We start from the raw sequence: 20,866 nt of genomic DNA on the forward strand, positions 1-20,866 counted from the left end.
GCTTCCATGCAGACCATTATGCGCTGGATCTGAGGTAAGATTCAGCATGCTCGTTCCACGGCAGGATTGCCGTTACTGAAGTAGGTGAAGACCCATTCTACTAGAAAGGTGGGTTCATCCTGGGCAGCTGGTCGGGGAGTCTCGGCATTGCAACTTTGCCGAGCAGCTATTTAGTAAACACTTTTGCTAAGTTTTACAAGTTTGATACCTTGGCTGATGATAACCTTAAGTTGGGTCATTCGGTGCTGCAGAGTCGTACGCACTCTCCCACCCGTTCAAGAGCTTTGGTATAACCCCATGGTTCTTAATGTGACCCCAGCATCCTCTAGGTCGTATGAGAAAATAGGATTTTAATACCTACCGGTAAATCCTTTTCTCTTAGTCTGTAGAGGATGCTGGGCACCCGTCCCAGTCCATACTGTGTCTGCAGTTATTACTTGTGGTTATACACATGTTGTGTTATGGTTCTGGTCAGCTTTTTGCTGCAATTGTTCATGCCGTTGGCTTGTGTTCTGTTGAATGCCACGTTCTGCGGCATGTTTAAGGTGTGAGCTGGTAAGATGCTCACCTTAGTTTAACAATAAATCCTTTCCTCGAAATGTCCGTCTCCCTGGGCACAGTTCCTATAACTGGAGTCTGGAGGAGGGGCATAGAGGGAGGAGCCAGTTCACACCCTTTGAAAGTCTTAAAGTGCCCATGTCTCTTGCGGATCCCGTCTATACCCCATGGTTCTTAATGTGACCCCAGCATCCTCTACGGACTAAGAGAAAAGAATGCCCTTGCGCACTATCCTGACTTCTCCTCCCGTCTGCTTACTTTGTGCCTTCCAACGCACAATGCGAACTACAGGTGGTGCTGCAGGGCCCACACCCTTTTACTTGCCTTACAGAACAGCTCTGGAGCTGTTACAGTGCCCAGCTGCTGCAAGAAATCAGCTTGAATGCTTCAGGGGATGGGGCATGGCCAACATGAGCCCCACACCAAAGGAGGGTGGGGGTGTTTAATGTGAACTAGGGGTCATCCAAGCACTGCAAAAGGCCGCCATGCCCTGCATGCCCCTTTTCTCTTTTCATATGCAGATGAGGGTTCCAGTCAACTTTGGCCCACTGCTTGGATAACATCACCGTATGCAAATCCGTCTGCTGCAGACCTTCCCCCAGGAATGCTTGTACTAGTTGTTGCATATGGTGCTTCAGTATTAGGCAGCCTTCCGCCCTCCCATGTTCATCTGAAAAGATGTGGTCTCCCTGCAGTTGTTGTCCCCAGACGAGAGTTCCCTTGTGCTTCCTCAGTTGAATCTCCTTAACTTGACGGGGGAGGTGCTGCCCGAGCAGCCCTCCCCAGCCCTATCCCAACTCATATTTATTTTGCATATGAGATCTCTTGATCATGAAGATTGTTCTCACAGGGTGAGGTTCATCCATTATATTTTAAAATAGGAAGGTACGAATTACATATTTGAATTGCATCTATGTGCTGGATTCAAATGTCCCCCCCCCCTTCCTTTCTCAATTGTGCCCGTCAGCAGCTATTCTAAGGTTGCTGCCAATGGGTGTGACACATTAATTTCTTCTGTGGGGTACACTGGACTCCACAAGGATTCACATTGGGGTGTAGAGTAGGATCTTGATCTGAGGCACCAACCGGCTCAAAGCTTTTGACTGTTCCCAAGAAGCTCAGTGCATTCTCCTCTATAACCCCGCTTCCATGAACAGGGAGCTCAGTTTGTAGTTGGTGCCTTCAGTAGCAGGCCAATTAACAGGGGCCTGCCTCAGGCAGCCTATTCTTAGCTATTAATTTTGACAAGAAAAGAAGAACTTGTTTTATGAGAATCTACAAGGGCTGCAGCAGGCTAGGTCTAATAGACATCTTTACTGCAGCTTCATCACTCCCAGCGGCGCTGTATACTCCCGTGCCCTGGTTGCTGGGTCACTGCAGCGGAGGCTCCGGTTTCATCCTAAGGTCAGTCACACACACACCACCCTTCCGGATCACGAGGCCGCTGCTGAAGGGGAGCGAGGCCGTAGGGGGTGGGCCGTGTGCGCACTGCGGTGGACACTGATTACTGGGCAGCCGCTCCACTAGCCACCAGGTACAGTTAAGGAGCACAGGTCTGGGGGTTTTTCTCCTATATTAACCCAATTTTGTACTGCCCGCAGCGCATTGTGATAGGTAATAGGGCCTGATTCAGGTTGGATTGCAATCACAATAAGCGATCCAACTGCAAAAATTGCTAAGAGCATACGCATGTGCCTGCATTTTCTGCGGCACCCCGCAGAGAATGTGATCGCCTCTGCCTGTCAATCGGGGCGGGGAAGGGGGGGAGAGGTGGGTCAGCAACACTCCATTTCCAAGTCAGGGATGGAGCGGTGCGGGGGCAAGGCTTCAAAATGGGGTCTGCAACGGAGGAGACACAGGGGGCGTGGTCACAGCGACTGTATGACATCACATTCAGCCGCTGTGATCACAAAAATGGTGGCGGCTTCCTGCGCGCACATACAGTCTGCACCAGCAGGAGCCTACACCATTTTTTATGATCACGCTGAACTGCAGTGCGACTGCAATTACAGCATGGTCAAGAAGGGAGGCGTCATGCTGGGTGGCCATGCCCTGTCACTTTGCAGGAGCCAGCACCGCTCACACACTAGTCCCCGGGTGCAGCCCCCAACCCCCGGGACACCCGGAGCAACAAAATGTAGATTCAGGCCACCAGGCCACGCCCCTACCTATGAAACCATGCCTCCTTTTTACCATTGCACTGCTTATCTGCGCGCACTGCATTACAATCTCCCTCGCCACCTCTCTGGGTGTCACCAGTGATAGTGACACCTCTGCCATGCTTGTAGCAGCTGGTCCTAAGATCTACGCCTCAAACCCTGAGTGTTTGCCCTTGTGACTTGTTGATCATCATAGCGAAGCAGATGCTTACAGAAAACTGCAGGGGCTTAGATTGAAAATAAAAAAATTGATAGGGTATAAGGTAGAGAGGAGCGGGTTCGGTTCTCCGAGAACCGAATTCCCCACGAACTCCACGTGGTTTACACTGGTCCGAGGCAGGCTCGGTTGTTCCCGCCTGACTCGGAAAACCTGAACAAGGGAAAATGTCATCATCCCGCTGTCGGATTCTCGCGAGATTCGGATTCCATATAAAGAGCTGCGCGTTGCTGCCATTTTTACTCGTGCATTGAAGAGAGAGCGGAGAGGACGTGGCTATGTTCTCTCAGTGGAAATCTCAATATCAGTGCTCAGTATCAGTGGTTACTTATTGCTGCTCAGTAATACTAGTAGTGTGTCTCTCCTGCTCAGTGTCAGTTCTCAGTAGTATCCTCATCAGTGCTCAGTATCACTGTTCATTGTCTTGTGCTGCATTGTGTTGCTCAGCATAATACAGTACATTACTAATAGTCCAGTGCTGCATCTTGCTGCTCAGTGTCAGTTCTAGTATCCTCATCAGTGCTCACTATCACTGCTCATTGCATTGTGGTGTTCTGTATACTACAATAACATAGTAATATAGTAACATAGTTTTTGAGGTTGAATAGAGGCAAATTGCCCATCGTGTTCAACCTGTTTTAAGTTGTGATGATTCTACATACTTGCTGAATAATGTTTTATGACTAGTTAGCTACTATAACTCATGTTACCCCCGGATTAACCATGTTGATATTTTAAGTATTATAACCTTGGATAGCTTTTTCATTCAGAAATGTATCCATTCCTTTTTTAAATCCAATTACAGAGTCCGCCATTACCACCTTCCCTGGCAGGGAATTCCACATCCTGATTGCCCTAACAGTGAAGAAACCTTTCCTCCATTGCGTTCTGAACTTTCCTCCAGTCGCAGCGAGTGACCACGTGTTCTTTTAATAAATAATTCCTCTGATAACTCTTTGTTATGTATCTTTACATATTTGAAGATATTAATAATATCTCCTCTTAGGCACCTCTTTTCTAGTGTATAAATATTCAGCCTAGTAAGTCTTTCCTTATAGTCCAGTACTTTAAGGCCTTTAATCAATTTAGTCTTCAGGATCTCTGACACTTCCATGAGCAGCAGAGTAGTGCAATGGAAGCATGCTGGGCCCATAACCCAGAGGTCGATTGATCGAAACTATCCTCTGCTATGTGCATTTTTTTTTTTATAATTAAAGTAATCAAAAACTGGGATTGATATTTTGGCACTTTTATTTTTACTTAAAGTACAATAACTTTTATCATTTTAATTTGTTTTAATAGTATATTGACAGCATTGTTTTCTTTAAAAAATCCACTTAATTTTCTTTACCCTATTACTGAAATGGTAATTGACAAAAACAAACTACATTGTCACCAGAAGAGCAATGCAAAATGTACAAGTGATATATGAAAATCATCTTCCATCTTGAATTTCAATGATGCATTGGGACAACAATTTGTGAGAAACATCTTCACCCATAAAGAAAGATTTTCTTAATTCCTTACCTGTGTGCTGATTAGATATCACCTTGTTTTCACATTAAACAGACTTCCCCATGAGGAAGCAGCAAGGATGCAGTGACGTTTCCTGGTGTCAACCTGTATTATTTCAGTAGACATTGAAATGAGGATGCATCTTTGATGCCTTTCCAATGAAGCAAGTTTAATTCAGTAATAGGTGAAAAACCATTCCTACAAAGGTGTTAATCAGAGACTTGGCTTTGTGGACACTTTTCAGAGAGCAAATTTGTTAGCATAAACATAAAATCAGAAAATGAAGAGCTGTTTAATCACTCAATTGGACTTTTCTGCCAGCATAATTTTTTTTCTCTGCAACTCACTGCTAAATTGTGCTTCCTAGCTGTTTTTTTATAAAATCACTTAATCAAATCTAACTCTGATTACATCAGAGAAGGCCAGGTACCCTACACCATAAGGGGGTTTTTGAAATTTTGACTTGTCTACTTAAAGATCACCAAAATCTGATTACAAGGTCAATTACATCCCTGGGTGGGATTGAACCACCAACCTTTTGGTTAATAGCCAAACATGCTAACCTATTGCGCCACAGAGACACCTTTGCGAAAGTCAATACTGACAAAGGCTAATAAGCATTCATCTAGAACGTTTCCTAGAAAAACTTTAAAAAGTCAATAATCTGGAGAATTTTTGTAAGAAACACATTGGTACTTTCCCATGATGAGTGAGTGCTTCAGGATTTCTTGCACTTACATGGGCTATTAACCAAAAGGTTGGTGGTTCAATCCCACCCAGGGATGTAATTGACCTTGTCATCAGATTTTGGTGATCTTTAAGTAGACAAGTCAAAATTTCAAACCCCCTCTTATGGTGTAGGGTACCTGGCCTTCTCTGACGTAATCAGAGTTAGATTTAATTAAGTGATTTTATAAAAAACAGCTAGGAAGCACAATTTAGCACTGGGTTGCAGAGAAAAAAATAACATTTTAAACCTACCGGTAATTTTTTTTTCTCGTAGTCCGTAGAGGATGATGGGGACTCCGTAAGGACCATGGGGGATAGACGGGCTCCGCAGCAGACATGGGCACTTTAAGAAAGACTTTAGATCTGGGTGTGCACTGGCTCCTCCCTCTATGCCCCTCCTCCATACCTCAGTTAGAGAAACTGTGCCCAGAGGAGACGGACAGTACGAGGAAAGGATTTTTGTTAATCCAAGGTCAAGATTCATACCAGCCACACCAATCACACCGTATAACTTGTGATATACTACCCAGTTAACAGTATGAAAACAACATAGCATCAGTCCAAGACCGATGAAAACTAACATATAACCCTTATGTAAGCAATAACTATATACAAGTCTTGCAGAAGTAGACCGCACTTGGGACGGGCACCCAGCATCCTCTACGGACTACGAGAAAAAGATTTACCGGTAGGTTTAAAATCTTATTTTCTCTTACGTCCTAGAGGATGCTGGGGACTCCGTAAGGACCATGGGGATTATACCAAAGCTCCCAAACGGGCAGGAGAGTGCGGATGACTTTGCAGCACCGATTGAGCAAACAGGAGGTCCTCCTCAGCCAGGGTATCAAACTTATAGAACTTTGCAAAGGTGTTTGAACCAACTTTGACCCACTGCTTGGATGACATCACCATATGCAAATCCATCTGCGGCAGGCCTTCCCCCAGGAATGCTTGCACTAGTTGTTGCATTTGGTTTGTTGTTTGGGGGTGCTTCAGTATTAGGCAGCCTTCTGCCCTCCCATGTTCATCTGAAAATATGTGTTCTCCCTGCAGTTGTTGTCCCCAGATGAGAGTTCCCTTGTGCTGCCTCAGTTGAATCTCCTTTACTTGACAGAGATGTGCCTGAGCAGCGGCCCTCCCCAGCCCTATCCCAAATCATACTTATTTTGCATAGGAGATACCATGGTCATGAAGATTGTTCTCCCAGGGTTAGGTTAATTCATTGCATTCTGGGTATGCTGACCCCTGTGATTTCCCCAAATGTGGGAAACTCAACTGCATTATTTGTGGTAGTGGGGGACTGTGTTTGTGCTTTCCTCTGGTCAGCTCTGGTAAAAGTCAGATTTCTTTGTCTCAGATCTTCCTCTAGCCTTGTTCTTCTTTCGAGAGTTCCCTTGTGCTGCCTCAGTTGGATCTCCTTCACTTGACAGGGGGGTGCCCGAGCAGCGACCCTCCCCAGCTCTAGCCCAACTCCTACTTACCTGCCAGGTGAGATACTATGATCATGAAGATGCTTCTCCCAGGGCAAGGCTCACCCATTGCACTCTGGGTGTGCTGCCCCTGCGATTTCCCCAAATGTGGGAAACTTGACTGCATAATTTGTGTTTCCCCTGGTCGGCTCTCATATAATTCAGATCTCTTTGTCTCAGGTCTCTCTCCAGCCTAGTTTGCTGTCTGTTTCCACTTCTTTTTTCTTGAGCCCCTCCCTTCTATACCCTTGTGCACTATCCTGACTTCTCCCGTCTGCTTACTTTGTGCCTTCCAACGCACAATACAAACTACAGGTAGTGCTGCAGGGCCCACACCCTTTTACTTGCTTTACAGAGCAGCTCTGGAGCTGTTACAGTGCCCAGCTGCTGCAAGAAATCAGCTTGAATGCTTCAGGGGCTGGGGCATAGCCAACATGAGCCCCACACCGAAGGAGGGTGGAGGTGTTTAATGCGAACTAGGGGTCATCCAAGCGCCGCAAAAGGCCGCCATGCCCTGCACACCCCTTTATTCTTTTCATATGCAGACGAGGGTTGAAGCCAACTTTGACCCACTGCTTGGATGACATCACCATATTCAAATCCATCTGCTGCAGGCCTTCCCCCAGGAATGCTTGCACTAGTTGTTGCATTTGGTTTGTTGTTTGGGGGTGCTTCAGTATTAGGCAGCCTTCTGCCCTCCCATGTTCATCTGAAAATATGTGTTCTCCCTGCAGTTGTTGTCCCCAGATGAGAGTTCCCTTGTGCTGCCTCAGTTGAATCTCCTTTACTTGACAGAGATGTGCCTGAGCAGCGGCCCTCCCCAGCCCTATCCCAAATCATACTTATTTTGCATAGGAGATACCATGGTCATGAAGATTGTTCTCCCAGGGTTAGGTTCATTCATTGCATTCTGGGTATGCTGACCCCTGTGATTTCCCCAAATGTGGGAAACTCAACTGCATTATTTGTGGTAGTGGGGGACTGTGTTTGTGCTTTCCTCTGGTCAGCTCTGGTAAAAGTCAGATTTCTTTGTCTCAGATCTTCCTCTAGCCTTGTTCTTCTTTCGAGAGTTCCCTTGTGCTGCCTCAGTTGGATCTCCTTCACTTGACAGGGGGGTGCCCGAGCAGCGACCCTCCCCAGCTCTAGCCCAACTCCTACTTACCTGCCAGGTGAGATACTATGATCATGAAGATGCTTCTCCCAGGGCAAGGCTCACCCATTGCACTTTGGGTGTGCTGCCCCTGCGATTTCCCCAAATGTGGGAAACTTGACTGCATAATTTGTGTTTCCCCTGGTCGGCTCTCATATAATTCAGATCTCTTTGTCTCAGGTCTCTCTCCAGCCTAGTTTGCTGTCTGTTTCCACTTCTTTTTTCTTGAGCCCCTCCCTTTTATACCCTTGTGCACTATCCTGACTTCTCCCATCTGCTTACTTTGTGCCTTCCAACGCACAATGCAAACTACAGGTAGTGCTGCAGGGCCCACACCCTTTTACTTGCTTTACAGAGCAGCTCTGGAGCTGTTACAGTGCCCAGCTGCTGCAAGAAATCAGCTTGAATGCTTCAGGGGCTGGGGCATAGCCAACATGAGCCCCACACCGAAGGAGGGTGGAGGTGTTTAATGCGAACTAGGGGTCATCCAAGCGCCGCAAAAGGCCGCCATGCCCTGCACACCCCTTTTTTCTTTTCATATGCAGACGAGGGTTGAAGCCAACTTTGACCCACTGCTTGGATGACATCACCATATGCAAATCCATCTGCTGCAGGCCTTCCCCCAGGAATGCTTGCACTAGTAGTTGCATTTGGTTCGTTGTTTGGGGGTGCTTCAGTTTTAGGCAGCCTTCTGCCCTCCCATGTTCATCTGAAAATATGTGTTCTCCCTGCAGTTGTTGTCCCCAGATGAGAGTTCCCTTGTGCTGCCTCAGTTGAATCTCCTTTACTTGACAGAGATGTGCCTGAGCAGCGGCCCTCCCCAGCCCTATCCCAAATCATACTTATTTTGCATAGGAGATACCTTGGTCATGAAGATTGTTCTCCCAGGGTGAGGTTCATTCATTGCATTCTGGGTATGCTGACCCCTGTGATTTCCCCAAATGTGGGAAACTCGACTGCATTATTTGTGGTAGTGGGGGACTGTGTTTGTGCTTTCCTCTGGTCAGCTCTGGTAAAAGTCAGATTTCTTTGTCTCAGATCTTCCTCTAGCCTTGTTCTTCTTTCGAGAGTTCCCTTGTGCTGCCTCAGTTGGATCTCCTTCACTTGACAGGGGGTGCCCAAGCAGCAATCCTCCACAGCTCTAGCCCAACTCCTACTTACCTGCCAGGTGAGATACTATGATCTTCACTGTTAGGGCAATCAGGATGTGGAATTCCCTGCCAGGGAAGGTGGTAATGGCGGACTCTGTAATTGGATTTAAAAAAGGAATGGATACATTTCTGAATGAAAAAGCTATCCAAGGTTATAATACTTAAAATATCAACATGGTTAATCCGGGGGTAACATGAGTTGTAGTAGTTAACTAGTCATAAAACATTATTCAGCAAGTATGTAGAATCATCACAACTTAAAACAGGTTGAACACGATGGGCAATTTGCCTCTTTTCAACCTCAAAAACTATATTACTATATGTTACTATATTACTATGTTACTGTAGTATACAGAACACCACAATGTAATGAGCAGTGATAGTGAGCACTGATGAGGATACTAGAACTGACACTGAGCAGCAAGATGCAGCACTGGACTATTAGTAATGTACTGTAGTATGCTGAGCACCACAATGCAGCACAAGACAATGAGCAGTGATACTGAGCACTGATGAGGATACTACTGAGAACTGACACTGAGCAGGAGAGACACACTACTAGTATTACTGAGCAGCAATAAGTAACCACTGATACTGAGCACTGATATTGAGATTTCCACTGAGAGAACATAGCCACGTCCTCTCCGCTCCCTCTTCAATGCACGAGTAAAAATGGCGGCAACGCGCAGCTCTTTATATGAAATCCGAATCTCGCGAGAATCCGACAGCGGGATGATGACATTTTCCCTTGTTCAGGTTTTCCGAGTCAGGCGGGAACAACCGAGCCTGCCTCGGACCAGTGTAAACCACGTGGAGTTCGTGGGGAATTCGGTTCTCGGAGAACCGAACCCGCTCCTCTCTACCTTATACCCATATATTTTTTTATTTTCAATCTAAGCCCCTGCAGTTTTCTGTAAGCATCTGCTTCGCTATGATGATCAACAAGTCACAAGGGCAAACACTCAGGGCTTGAGGCGTAGATCTTAGGACCAGCTGCTACAAGCATGGCAGAGGTGTCACTATCACTGGTGACACCCAGAGAGGTGGCGAAGGAGATTGTAATGCAGTGCGCGCAGATAAGCAGCGCAATGGTAAAAAGGAGGCATGGTTTCATAGGTAGGGGCGTGGCCTGGTGGCCTGAATCTACATTTTGTTGCTCCGGGTGTCCCGGGGGTTGGGGGCTGCACCCGGGGACTAGTGTGTGAGCGGTGCTGGCTCCTGCACAGTGACAGGACATGGCCACCCAGCATGACGCCTCCCTTCTTGACCAATCTGTAATTGCAGTCGCACTGCAGTTCAGCGTGATCATAAAAAATGGTGTAGCCTCCTGCTGGTGCAGACTGTATGTGCGCGCAGGAAGCCGCCACCATTTTTGTGATCACAGCGGCTGAATGTGATGTCATACAGCCGCTGTGACCACGCCCCCTGTGTCTCCTCCGTTGCAGACCCCATTTTGAAGCCTTGCCCCCGCACCGCTCCATCCCTGACTTGGAAATGGAGTGTTGCTGACCCCCCTCTCCCCCCCTGCCCCGATTGACAGGCAGAGGCGATCGCATTCTCTGCGGGGTGCCGCAGAAAATGCAGGCACATGCGTATGCTCTTAGCAATTTTTGCAGTTGGATCGCTTACTGTGATTGCAATCCAACCTGAATCAGGCCCTATTACCTATCACAATGCGCTGCGGGCAGTACAAAATTGGTTTAATATGGGAGAAAAAACCCCAGACCTGTGCTCCTTAACTGTACCTGGTGGCTCGTGGAGCGGCTGCCCAGTAATCAGTGTCCACGCCAGTGCGCACACGGTCCACCCCCTACGGCCACGCTCCCCTTCATCAGCGGCCTCGTGATCCGGAAGGGCGGTGCGTGTGTGACTGACCTTAGGAAGAAACCGGAGCCTCCGCTGCAGTGACCCAGCAACCAGGGCACGGGAGTATACAGCGCCGCTGGGAGTGATGAAGCTGCAGTAAAGATGTCTATTAGACCTAGCCTGCTGCAGCCCTTGTAGGGCTGGGGAGGGTGGCTGCTCGGGCAAGCCCCTCCCCCGTCAAGTTAAGGAGATTCAACTGAGGAAGCACAAGGGAACTCTCGTCTGGGGACAACAACTGCAGGGAGACCACATTTTTTCAGATGAACATGGGAGGGCGGAAGGCTGCCTAATACTGAAGCACCATCAAATATCAAACCATATGCAATAACTAGTACAAGCATTCCTGGGGGAAGGTCTGCAGGAGACGAATTTGCATACGGTGATGTCATCCAAGCAGTGGGCCAAAGTTGGCTGGAACCCTCATCTGCATATGAAAAGAGAAAAGGGTTATGCAGGGCATGGCGGCCTTTTGCGGCGCTTGGATGACCCCTAGTTCGCATTAAACACCTCCACCCTCCTTCGGTGTGGGGCTCATGTTGGCTATGCCCCAGCCCCTGAAGCATTCAAGCTGATTTCTTGCAGCAGCTGGGCACTGTAACAGCTCCAGAGCTGCTCTGTAAGGCAAATAAAAGGGTGTGGGCCCTGCAGCACTACCTGTAGTTCGCATTGTGCGTTGGAAGGCACAAAGTAAGCAGACGGGAGAAGTCAGGATAGTGCGCAAGGGCATAGAAGGGAGCGGCTCAAGAAAAGAGAAGTGGAAACAGACAGCAAACTAGGCTGGAGAGAGACCTGAGACAAAGAGATCTGAATTATACGAGAGCCGACCAGGGGAAACACAAATTATGCAGTCAAGTTTCCCATATTTGGGGAAATCGCAGGGGCAGCACACCCAGAGTGCAATGGTTGAGCCTTGCCCTGGGAGAAGCACCTTCAAGATCATAGTATCTCACCTGGCAGGTAAGTAGGAGTTGGGCTAGAGCTGGGGAGGGTCGCTGCTCGGGCACCCCCCTGTCAAGTGAAGGAGATCCAACTGAGGCAGCACAATGGAACTCTCGAAAGAAGAACAAGGCTAGAGGAAGATCTGAGACAAAGAAATCTGACTTTTACCAGAGCTGACCAGCGGAAAACACAAACACAGTCCCCAACTACCACAAATAATGCAGGCGAGTTTCCCACATTTGGGTAAATCACAGGGGTCAGCATACCCAGAATGCAATGAATGAACCTCACCCTGGGTGAACAATTTTCATGACCATGGTGTCTCCTATGCAAAATAAGTATGATTTGGGATAGGGCTGGGGAGGGCCGCTGCTCAGGCACATCTCTGTCAAGTAAAGGAGATTCAACTGAGGCAGCACAAGGGAACTCTCATCTGGGGACAACAACTGCAGGGAGAACACATATTTTCAGATGAACATGGGAGGGCAGAAGGCTGCCTAATACTGAAGCACCCCCAAACAACAAACCAAATGCAACAACTAGTGCAAGCATTCCTGGGGGAAGGCCTGCAGCAGATGGATTTGCATATGGTGATGTTATCCAAGCAGTGGGTCAAAGTTGGCTTCAACCCTCATCTGCATATGAAAAGAGAAAAGGGGCGTGCAGGGCATGGCGGCCTTTTGCGGTGCTTGGATGACCCCTAGATCGCATTAAACACCCCCACCCTCCTTTGGTGTGGGGCTCATGTTGGCTATGCCCCATCCCATGAAGCATTCAAGCTGATTTCTTGCAGCAGCTGGGCACTGTAACAGCTCCAGAGCTGCTCTGTAAGGCAAGTAAAAGGGTGTGGGCCCTGCAGCACTACCTGTAGTTTGCATTGTGCATTGTAAGGCACAAAGTAAGCAGACGGGAGGAGAAGTCAGGATAGTCCACAAGGGTATAGAAGGGAGGGGCTCAAGAAAAAAGAAGTGGAAACAGAGAGCAAACTAGGCTGGAGAGAGACCTGAGACAAAGAGATCTGAATTATACGAGAGCCGACCAGAGGAAACACAAATTATGCAGTCAAGTGTCCCACATTTGGGGAAATCGTAGGAGCAGCACACCCAGTGTGCAATGGGTGAGCCTTGCCCTGGGAGAAGCACCTTCCTGATTATAGTATCTCACCTGGGTGTGCTGCCCCTGCGATTTCCCCAAATGTGGGAAACTTGACTGCATAATTTGTGTTTCCCCTGGTCGGCTCTCATATAATTCAGATCTCTTTGTCTCAGGTCTCTCTCCAGCCTAGTTTGCTGTCTGTTTCCACTTCTTTTTTCTTGAGCCCCTCCCTTCTATACCCTTGTGGACTATCCTGACTTCTCCTCCTGTCTGCTTACTTTGTGCCTTCCAATGCACAATGCAAACTACAGGTAGTGCTGCAGGGCCCACACCCTTTTACTTGCCTTACAGAGCAGCTCTGGAGCTGTTACAGTGCCAAGCTGCTGCAAGAAATCAGCTTGAATGCTTCAGGGGCTGGGGCATGGCCAACATGAGCCCCACACCGAAGGAGGGTGGGGGTGTTTAATGCGAACTAAGGGTCATCCAAGCGCCGCAAAAGGCCGCCATGCCCTGCATACCCCTTTTCTATTTTCATATGCAGATGAGGGTTCCAGCCAACTTTGGCCCACTGCTTGGATGACATCACTATATGCATATCCGTCTTCTGCAGACCTTCCCCCAGGAATGCTTGTACTAGTTGTTGCATTTGGTTTGTTGTTTGGGGGTGCTTCAGTATTAGGCAGCCTTCTGCCCTCCCATGTTCATCTGAAAATATGTGTTCTCACTGCAGTTGTTGTCCCCAGATGAGAGTTCCCTTGTGCTGCCTCAGTTGAATCTCCTTTACTCTAAAACTTGTAAAACTTAGCAAAAGTGTTTACTAAATAGCTGCTCGGCAAAGTTGCAATGCCGAGACTCCCCGACCAGCTGCCCAGGATGAACCCACCTTTCTAGTAGAATGGGTCTTCACCTAATTCAGTAACGGCAATCCTGCCGTGGAATGAGCATGCTGAATCTTACCACAGATCCAGCGCATAATTGTCTACATGGAAGCAGGACACCCAATCCTGTTGGGAGCATACAGGACAAACAGAGCCTCTGTTTTCCTAATCTGAACCGTTCTGGTGACATAAATTTTCAAAGTTCTGACCACAGCCAGAGACTTTGACTCAACGAAGGTGTCAGTGGCCAAAGGCACCATGTGGAAAGATGAACCACCTTCGGCAGAAATAGTTGACGTGTCCTCAATTCTGCTCTATCTTCATGAAATATCAAATAAAGGCTCTTGTGATACTGCATGGTTTGTACTGTTTTCCATGTGCTCCCAGATCTTTCAAGCAAGAAGCATGGTCAAGAAAGTTCTGTTTGAAAAGAAACAACATTTACTGTCATTGTTATAGAATTTGGGAGAAAAAACAAGAAGAAATCTGCACTGTTGACGCACTGGACAGAATGAATGAATCATAAAATATAACCTTTATTAAGTATGTATTAAAATTGGATAAATATTAATATTATTATCCCAAACTGCAGTGAAACATAAAGGTTAAAATCACAGAACTAACATACATGTGCATAAGAAGAATAAAGAGATGTGAAAAAAAGGTTTAAAAAGCGTGTCCGTGTGTGATTATTTTTGAAGGCACAACCCTGGCGGGGTTGTTTATATAGATATATATGTTGCTAATAATCACTTTCTAGCGTAATGTTATTAAATAGCTGTTAGTATCTATGTCGTCAGGTACCACTGGGTCGTATCCTATATACTCCTGTGGGAAACTTGACTGCATAATTTGTGTTTCCCCTGGTCGGCTCTCGTATAATTCAGATCTCTTTGTCTCAGGTCTCTCTCCAGCCTAGTTTGCTGTCTGTTTCCACTTCTCTTTTCTTGAGCCGCTGCCTTCTATGCCCTTGTGCACTCTCCAGACTTCTCCTGTCTGCTTACTTTGTGCCTTCCAACGCACAATGCAAACTACAGGTAGTGCTGCAGGGCCCACACCCTTTTACTTGCCTTACAGAGCAGCTCTGGAGCTGTTACAGTGCCCAGCTGCAGCAAGAAATCAGCTTGAATGCTTCAGGGGCTGGGGCATAGCCAACATGAGCCCCACACCGACGGAGGGTGGAGGTGTTTAATGCAAACTAGGGGTCAGCCAAGCGCCGCAAAAGGCCGCCATGCCCTGCATGCCCCTTTTCTCTTTTCATATGCAGACGAGGGTTGAAGCCAACTTTGACCCACTGCTTGGATGACATCACCATATGCAAATCCATCTGCGGCAGGCCTTCCCCCAGAAATGCTTGCACTAGTTGTTGCATTTGGTTTGTTGTTTGGGGGTGCTTCAGTATTAGGCAGCCTTCTGCCCTCCCATGTTCATCTGAAAATATGTGTTCTCCCTGCAGTTGTTGTCCCCAGATGAGAGTTCCCTTGTGCTGCCTCAGTTGAATCTCCTTTACTTGACAGAGATGTGCCTGAGCAGCGGCCCTCCCCAGCCCTATCCCAAATCATACTTATTTTGCATAGGAGATACCATGGTCATGAAGATTGTTCTCCCAGGGTTAGGTTCATTCATTGCGTTCTGGGTATGCTGACCTCTGTGATTTCCCCAAATGTGGGAAACTCAACTGCATTATTTGTGGTAGTGGGGGACTGTGTTTGTGCTTTCCTCTGGTCAGCTCTGGTAAAAGTCAGATTTCTTTGTCTCAGATCTTCCTCTAGCCTTGTTCTTCTTTCAAGAGTTCCCTTGTGCTGCCTCAGTTGGATCTCCTTCACTTGACAGGGGGGTGCCCGAGCAGCGACCCTCCCCAGCTCTAGCCCAACTCCTACTTACCTGCCAGGTGAGATACTATGATCATGAAGTTGCTTCTCCCAGGGCAAGGCTCACCCATTGCACTCTGGGTGTGCTGCCCCTGCGATTTCCCCAAATATGGGAAACTTGATTGCATAATTTGTGTTTCCCCTAGTCGGCTCTCATATAATTCAGATCTCTTTGTCTCAGGTCTCTCTCCAGCCTAGTTTGCTGTCTGTTTCCACTTCTTTTTTCTTGAGCCCCTCCCTTCTATACCCTTGTGCACTATCCTGACTTCTCCTCCTGTCTGCTTACTTTGTGCCTTCCGATGCACAATGCAAACTACAGGTAGTGCTGCAGGGCCCACACCCTTTTACTTGCCTTACAGAGCAGCTCTGGAGCTGTTACAGTGCCAAGCTGCTGCAAGAAATCAGCTTGAATGCTTCAGGGGCTGGGGCATGGCCAACATGAGCCCCACACCGAAGTAGGGTGGGGGTGTTTAATGCGAACTAAGGGTCATCCAAGCGCCGCAAAAGGCCGCCATGCCCTGCATACCCCTTTTCTCTTTTCATATGCAGATGAGGGTTCCAGCCAACTTTGGCCCACTGCTTGGATGACATCACTGTATGCAAATCCGTCTTCTGCAGACCTTCCCCCAGGAATGCTTGTACTAGTTGTTGCATTTGGTTTGTTGTTTGGGGGTGCTTCAGTATTAGGCAGCCTTCTGCCCTCCCATGTTCATCTGAAAATATGTGTTCTCCCGGCAGTTGTTGTCCCCAGATGAGAGTTCCCTTGTGCTGCCTCAGTTGAATCTCCTTTACTTGACAGAGATGTGCCTGAGCAGCGGCCCTCCCCAGCCCTATCCCAAATCATACTTATTTTGCATAGGAGATACCATGGTCATAAAGATTGTTCTCCCAGGGTGAGGTTCATTCATTGCATTCTGGGTATGCTGACCCCTGTGATTTCCCCAAATGTGGGAAACTCAACTGCATTATTTGTGGTAGTGGGGGACTGTGTTTGTGTTTTCCTCTGGTCAGCTCTGGTAAAAGTCAGATTTCTTTGTCTCAGATCTTCCTCTAGCCTTGTTCTTCTTTCGAGAGTTCCATTGTGCTGCCTCAGTTTGATCTCCTTCACTTGACAGGGGGGTACCCGAGCAGCGACCCTCCCCAGCTCTAGCCCAACTCCTACATAACTGCCAGGTGAGATACTATGATCATGAAGGTGCTTCTCCCAGGGCAAGGCTCACCCATTGCACTCTGGGTGTGCTGCTCCTGCGATTTCCCCAAATGTGGGAAACTTGACTGCATAATTTGTGTTTCCCCTGGTCGGCTCTCGTATAATTCAGATCTCTTTGTCTCAGGTCTCTCTCCAGCCTAGTTTGCTGTCTGTTTCCACTTCTCTTTTCTTGAGCCGCTGCCTTCTATGCCCTTGTGCACTCTCCTGACTTCTCCTGTCTGCTTACTTTGTGCCTTCCAACGCACAATGCAAACTACAGGTAGTGCTGCAGGGCCCACACCCTTTTACTTGCCTTTCAGAGCAGCTCTGGAGCTGTTACAGTGCCCAGCTGCTGCAAGAAATCAGCTTGAATGCTTCAGGGGCTGGGGCATAGCCAACATGAGCCCCACACCGACGGAGGGTGGAGGTGTTTAATGCGAACTAAGGGTCATCCAAGCGCCGCAAAAGGCCGCCATGCCCTGCATACCCCTTTTCTCTTTTCATATGCAGATGAGGGTTCCAGCCAACTTTGGCCCACTGCTTGGATGACATCACCGTATGCAAATACGTCTTCTGCAGACCTTCCCCCAGGAATGCTTGTACTAGTTGTTGCATTTGGTTTGTTGTTTGGGGTGCTTCAGTATTAGGCAGCCTTCTGCTCTCCCATGTTCATCTGAAAATATGTGTTCTCCCTGCAGTTGTTGTCCCCAGATGAGAGTTCTCTTGTGCTGCCTCAGTTGAATCTCCTTTACTTGACAGAGATGTGCCTGAGCAGCGGCCCTCCCCAGCCCTATCCCAAATCATACTTATTTTGCATAGGAGATACCATGGTCATGAAGATTGTTCTTCCAGGGTGAGGTTCATTCATTGTATTCTGGGTATGCTGACCCCTGTGATTTCCCCAAATGTGGGAAACTCGACTGCATTATTTGTGGTAGTGGGGGACTGTGTTTGTGCTTTCCTCTGGTCAGCTCTGGTAAAAGTCAGATTTCTTTGTCTCAGATCTTCCTCTAGCCTTGTTCTATTTTTGAGAGTTTCCTTGTGCTGCCTCAGTTGGATTTCCTTCACTTGACAGGGGGGTGCCCGAGCAGCGACCCTCCCCAGCTCTAGCCCAACTCCTACTTACCTGCCAGGTGAGATACTATGATCAGGAAGGTGCTTCTCCCAGGGCAAGGCTCACCCATTGCACTCTGGGTGTGCTGCTCCTACGATTTCCCCAAATGTGGGACACTTGACTACATAATTTGTGTTTCCTCTGGTCGGCTACTCGTATAATTCAGATCTCTTTGTCTCAGGTCTCTCTCCAGCCTAGTTTGCTGTCTGTTTCCACTTCTCTTTTCTTGAGCCCCTGCCCTTGCCCTTGTGCACTCTCCTGACTTCTCCTGTCTGCTTACTTTGTGCCTTCCAACGCACAATGCAAACTACAGGTAGTGCTGCAGGGCCAACACCCTTTTACTTGCCTTACAGAGCAGCTCTGGAGCTGTTACAGTGCCCAGCTGCTGCAAGAAATCAGCTTGAATGCTTCAGGGGCTGGGGCATAGCCAACATGAGCCCCACACCGACGGAGGGTGGAGGTGTTTAATGCGAACTAAGGGTCATCCAAGCGCCGCAAAAGGCCGCCATGCCCTGCATACCCCTTTTCTCTTTTCATATGCAGATGAGGGTTCCAGCCAACTTTGGCCCACTGCTTGGATGACATCACCGTATGCAAATCCGTCTTCTGCAGACCTTTTCCCAGGAATGCTTGTACTAGTTGTTGCATTTGGTTTGTTGTTTGGGGGTGCTTCAGTATTAGGCAGCCTTCTGCTCTCCCATGTTCATCTGAAAATATGTGTTCTCCCTGCAGTTGTTGTCCCCAGATGAGAGTTCCCTTGTGCTGCCTCAGTTGAATCTCCTTTACTTGACAGAGATGTGCCTGAGCAGCGGCCCTCCCCAGCCCTATCCCAAATCATACTTATTTTGCATAGGAGATACCATTGTCATGAAGATTGTTCTCCCAGGGTGAGGTTCATTCATTGCATTCTGGGTATGCTGACCCCTGTCATTTCCCCAAATGTGGGAAACTCGACTGCATTATTTGTGGTAGTGGGGGACTGTGTTTGTGCTTTCCTCTGGTCAGCTCTGGTAAAAGTCAGATTTCTTTGTCTCAGATCTTCCTCTAGCCTTGTTCTTTTTTCGAGAGTTTCCTTGTGCTGCCTCAGTTGGATCTCCTTCACTTGACAGGGGGGTGCCCGAACAGCGACCCTCCCCAGCTCTAGCCCAACTCCTACTTACCTGCCAGGTGAGATACTATGATCAGGAAGGTGCTTCTCCCAGGGCAAGGCTCACCCAATGCACTCTGGGTGTGCTGCTCCTACGATTTCCCCAAATGTGGGACACTTGATTACATAATTTGTGTTTCCTCTGGTCGGCTCTCGTATAATTCAGATCTCTTTGTCTCAGGTCTCTCTCCAGCCTAGTTTGCTGTCTGTTTCCACTTCTCTTTTCTTGAGCCGCTCCCTTCTATGCCCTTGTGCACTATCCTGACTTCTCCCGTCTGCTTACTTTGTGCCTTCCAACGCACAATGCAAACTACAGGTAGTGCTGCAGGGCCCACACCCTTTTACTTGCTTTACAGAGCAGCTCTGGAGCTGTTACAGTGCCCAGCTGCTGCAAGAAATCAGCTTGAATGCTTCAGGGGCTGGGGCATAGCCAACATGAGCCCCACACCGAAGGAAGGTGGAGGTGTTTAATGCAAACTAGGGGTCATCCAAGCGCCGCAAAAGGCCGCCATGCCCTGCACACCCCTTTTTTATTTTCATATGCAGACGAGGGTTGAAGCCAACTTTGACCCACTGCTTGGATGACATCACCATATGCAAATCCATCTGCTGCAGGCCTTCCCCCAGGAATGCTTGCACTAGTAGTTGCATTTGGTTTGTTGTTTGGGGGTGCTTCAGTGTTAGGCAGCCTTCTGCCCTCCCATGTTCATCTGAAAATATGTGTTCTCCCTGCAGTTGTTGTCCCCAGATGAGAGTTCCCTTGTGTTGCCTCAGTTGAATCTCCTTTACTTGACAGAGATGTGCCTGAGCAGCGGCCCTCCCCAGCCCTATCCCAAATCATACTTATTTTGCATAGGAGATACCATGGTCATGAAGATTGTTCTCCCAGGGTGAGGTTCATTCATTGCACTCTGGGTATGCTGACCCCTGTGATTTCCCCAAATGTGGGAAACTCGACTGCATTATTTGTGGTAGTGGGGGACTGCGTTTGTGCTTTCCTCTGGTCAGCTCTGGTAAAAGTCAGATTTCTTTGTCTCAGATCTTCCTCCAGCCTTGTTCTTCTTTCGAGAGTTCCCTTGTGCTGCCTCAGTTGGATCTCCTTCACTTGACAGGGGGTGCCCGAGCAGCAATCCTCCACAGCTCTAGCCCAACTCCTACTTACCTGCCAGGTGAGATACTATGATGTTCACTGTTAGGGCAATCAGGATGTGGAATTCCCTGCCAGGGAAGGTGGTAATGGCGGACTCTGTAATTGGATTTAAAAAAGGAATGGATACATTTCTGAATGAAAAAGCTATCCAAGGTTATAATACTTAAAATATCAACATGGTTAATCCGGGGGTAACATGAGTTATAGTAGCTAACTAGTCATAAAACATTATTCAGCAAGTATGTAGAATCATCACAACTTAAAACAGGTTGAACACGATGGGCAATTTGCCTCTATTCAACCTCAAAAACTATGTTACTATATGTTACTATATTACTATGTTACTGTAGTATACAGAACACCACAATGTAATGAGCAGTGATAGTGAGCACTGATGAGGATACTAGAACTGACACTGAGCAGCAAGATGCAGCACTGGACTATTAGTAATGTACTGTAGTATGCTGAGCACCACAATGCAGCACAAGACAATGAGCAGTGATACTGAGCACTGATGAGGATACTACTGAGAACTGACACTGAGCAGGAGAGACACACTACTAGTATTACTGAGCAGCAATAAGTAACCACTGATACTGAGCACTGATATTGAGATTTCCACTGAGAGAACATAGCCACGTCCTCTCCGCTCTCTCTTCAATGCACGAG

At 47.9% G+C, this 20,866-nt stretch overlaps 14 non-coding genes and 3 pseudogenes across 14 annotated transcripts; 14 read left to right on the forward strand and 3 right to left on the reverse strand.

The window, feature by feature from the left end:
* Positions 1-6,335: 6,335 nt before the first annotated feature.
* LOC135009245 (U1 spliceosomal RNA) lies at positions 6,336-6,499 on the forward strand. The gene has a single exon (XR_010208805.1). It is a non-coding gene; the product is annotated as a U1 spliceosomal RNA (small nuclear RNA).
* Positions 6,500-6,651: 152 nt separating this feature from the next.
* LOC135009144 (U1 spliceosomal RNA) lies at positions 6,652-6,793 on the forward strand (annotated as a pseudogene).
* A 692-nt stretch (positions 6,794-7,485) lies between these two features.
* LOC135009196 (U1 spliceosomal RNA) lies at positions 7,486-7,649 on the forward strand. The gene has a single exon (XR_010208771.1). It is a non-coding gene; the product is annotated as a U1 spliceosomal RNA (small nuclear RNA).
* A 152-nt stretch (positions 7,650-7,801) lies between these two features.
* LOC135009135 (U1 spliceosomal RNA) lies at positions 7,802-7,943 on the forward strand (annotated as a pseudogene).
* A 692-nt stretch (positions 7,944-8,635) lies between these two features.
* LOC135009011 (U1 spliceosomal RNA) lies at positions 8,636-8,799 on the forward strand. The gene has a single exon (XR_010208601.1). It is a non-coding gene; the product is annotated as a U1 spliceosomal RNA (small nuclear RNA).
* A 2,817-nt stretch (positions 8,800-11,616) lies between these two features.
* LOC135009205 (U1 spliceosomal RNA) lies at positions 11,617-11,779 on the reverse strand. The gene has a single exon (XR_010208779.1). It is a non-coding gene; the product is annotated as a U1 spliceosomal RNA (small nuclear RNA).
* Positions 11,780-11,931: 152 nt separating this feature from the next.
* Positions 11,932-12,095, reverse strand: LOC135009089 (U1 spliceosomal RNA). Its single transcript, XR_010208678.1, has one exon. It is a non-coding gene; the product is annotated as a U1 spliceosomal RNA (small nuclear RNA).
* A 674-nt stretch (positions 12,096-12,769) lies between these two features.
* Positions 12,770-12,925, reverse strand: LOC135009237 (U1 spliceosomal RNA). The gene has a single exon (XR_010208798.1). It is a non-coding gene; the product is annotated as a U1 spliceosomal RNA (small nuclear RNA).
* Positions 12,926-15,286: 2,361 nt separating this feature from the next.
* On the forward strand, positions 15,287-15,450 carry LOC135009040 (U1 spliceosomal RNA). Its single transcript, XR_010208630.1, has one exon. It is a non-coding gene; the product is annotated as a U1 spliceosomal RNA (small nuclear RNA).
* A 152-nt stretch (positions 15,451-15,602) lies between these two features.
* LOC135009211 (U1 spliceosomal RNA) lies at positions 15,603-15,737 on the forward strand (annotated as a pseudogene).
* Positions 15,738-16,439: 702 nt separating this feature from the next.
* Positions 16,440-16,603, forward strand: LOC135009306 (U1 spliceosomal RNA). Its single transcript, XR_010208864.1, has one exon. It is a non-coding gene; the product is annotated as a U1 spliceosomal RNA (small nuclear RNA).
* Positions 16,604-16,755: 152 nt separating this feature from the next.
* LOC135009200 (U1 spliceosomal RNA) lies at positions 16,756-16,918 on the forward strand. The gene has a single exon (XR_010208774.1). It is a non-coding gene; the product is annotated as a U1 spliceosomal RNA (small nuclear RNA).
* A 670-nt stretch (positions 16,919-17,588) lies between these two features.
* LOC135009024 (U1 spliceosomal RNA) lies at positions 17,589-17,752 on the forward strand. Its single transcript, XR_010208614.1, has one exon. It is a non-coding gene; the product is annotated as a U1 spliceosomal RNA (small nuclear RNA).
* Positions 17,753-17,904: 152 nt separating this feature from the next.
* On the forward strand, positions 17,905-18,068 carry LOC135009189 (U1 spliceosomal RNA). Its single transcript, XR_010208765.1, has one exon. It is a non-coding gene; the product is annotated as a U1 spliceosomal RNA (small nuclear RNA).
* Positions 18,069-18,736: 668 nt separating this feature from the next.
* On the forward strand, positions 18,737-18,900 carry LOC135009059 (U1 spliceosomal RNA). Its single transcript, XR_010208648.1, has one exon. It is a non-coding gene; the product is annotated as a U1 spliceosomal RNA (small nuclear RNA).
* Positions 18,901-19,052: 152 nt separating this feature from the next.
* On the forward strand, positions 19,053-19,215 carry LOC135009222 (U1 spliceosomal RNA). The gene has a single exon (XR_010208790.1). It is a non-coding gene; the product is annotated as a U1 spliceosomal RNA (small nuclear RNA).
* Positions 19,216-19,886: 671 nt separating this feature from the next.
* LOC135009120 (U1 spliceosomal RNA) lies at positions 19,887-20,050 on the forward strand. Its single transcript, XR_010208707.1, has one exon. It is a non-coding gene; the product is annotated as a U1 spliceosomal RNA (small nuclear RNA).
* The last annotated feature ends 816 nt before the right edge of the window (positions 20,051-20,866 follow it).

The sequence above is a fragment of the Pseudophryne corroboree genome, unplaced genomic scaffold, assembly GCF_028390025.1.
Source record: "Pseudophryne corroboree isolate aPseCor3 unplaced genomic scaffold, aPseCor3.hap2 scaffold_225, whole genome shotgun sequence".
NCBI lineage: Eukaryota > Metazoa > Chordata > Amphibia > Anura > Myobatrachidae > Pseudophryne > Pseudophryne corroboree.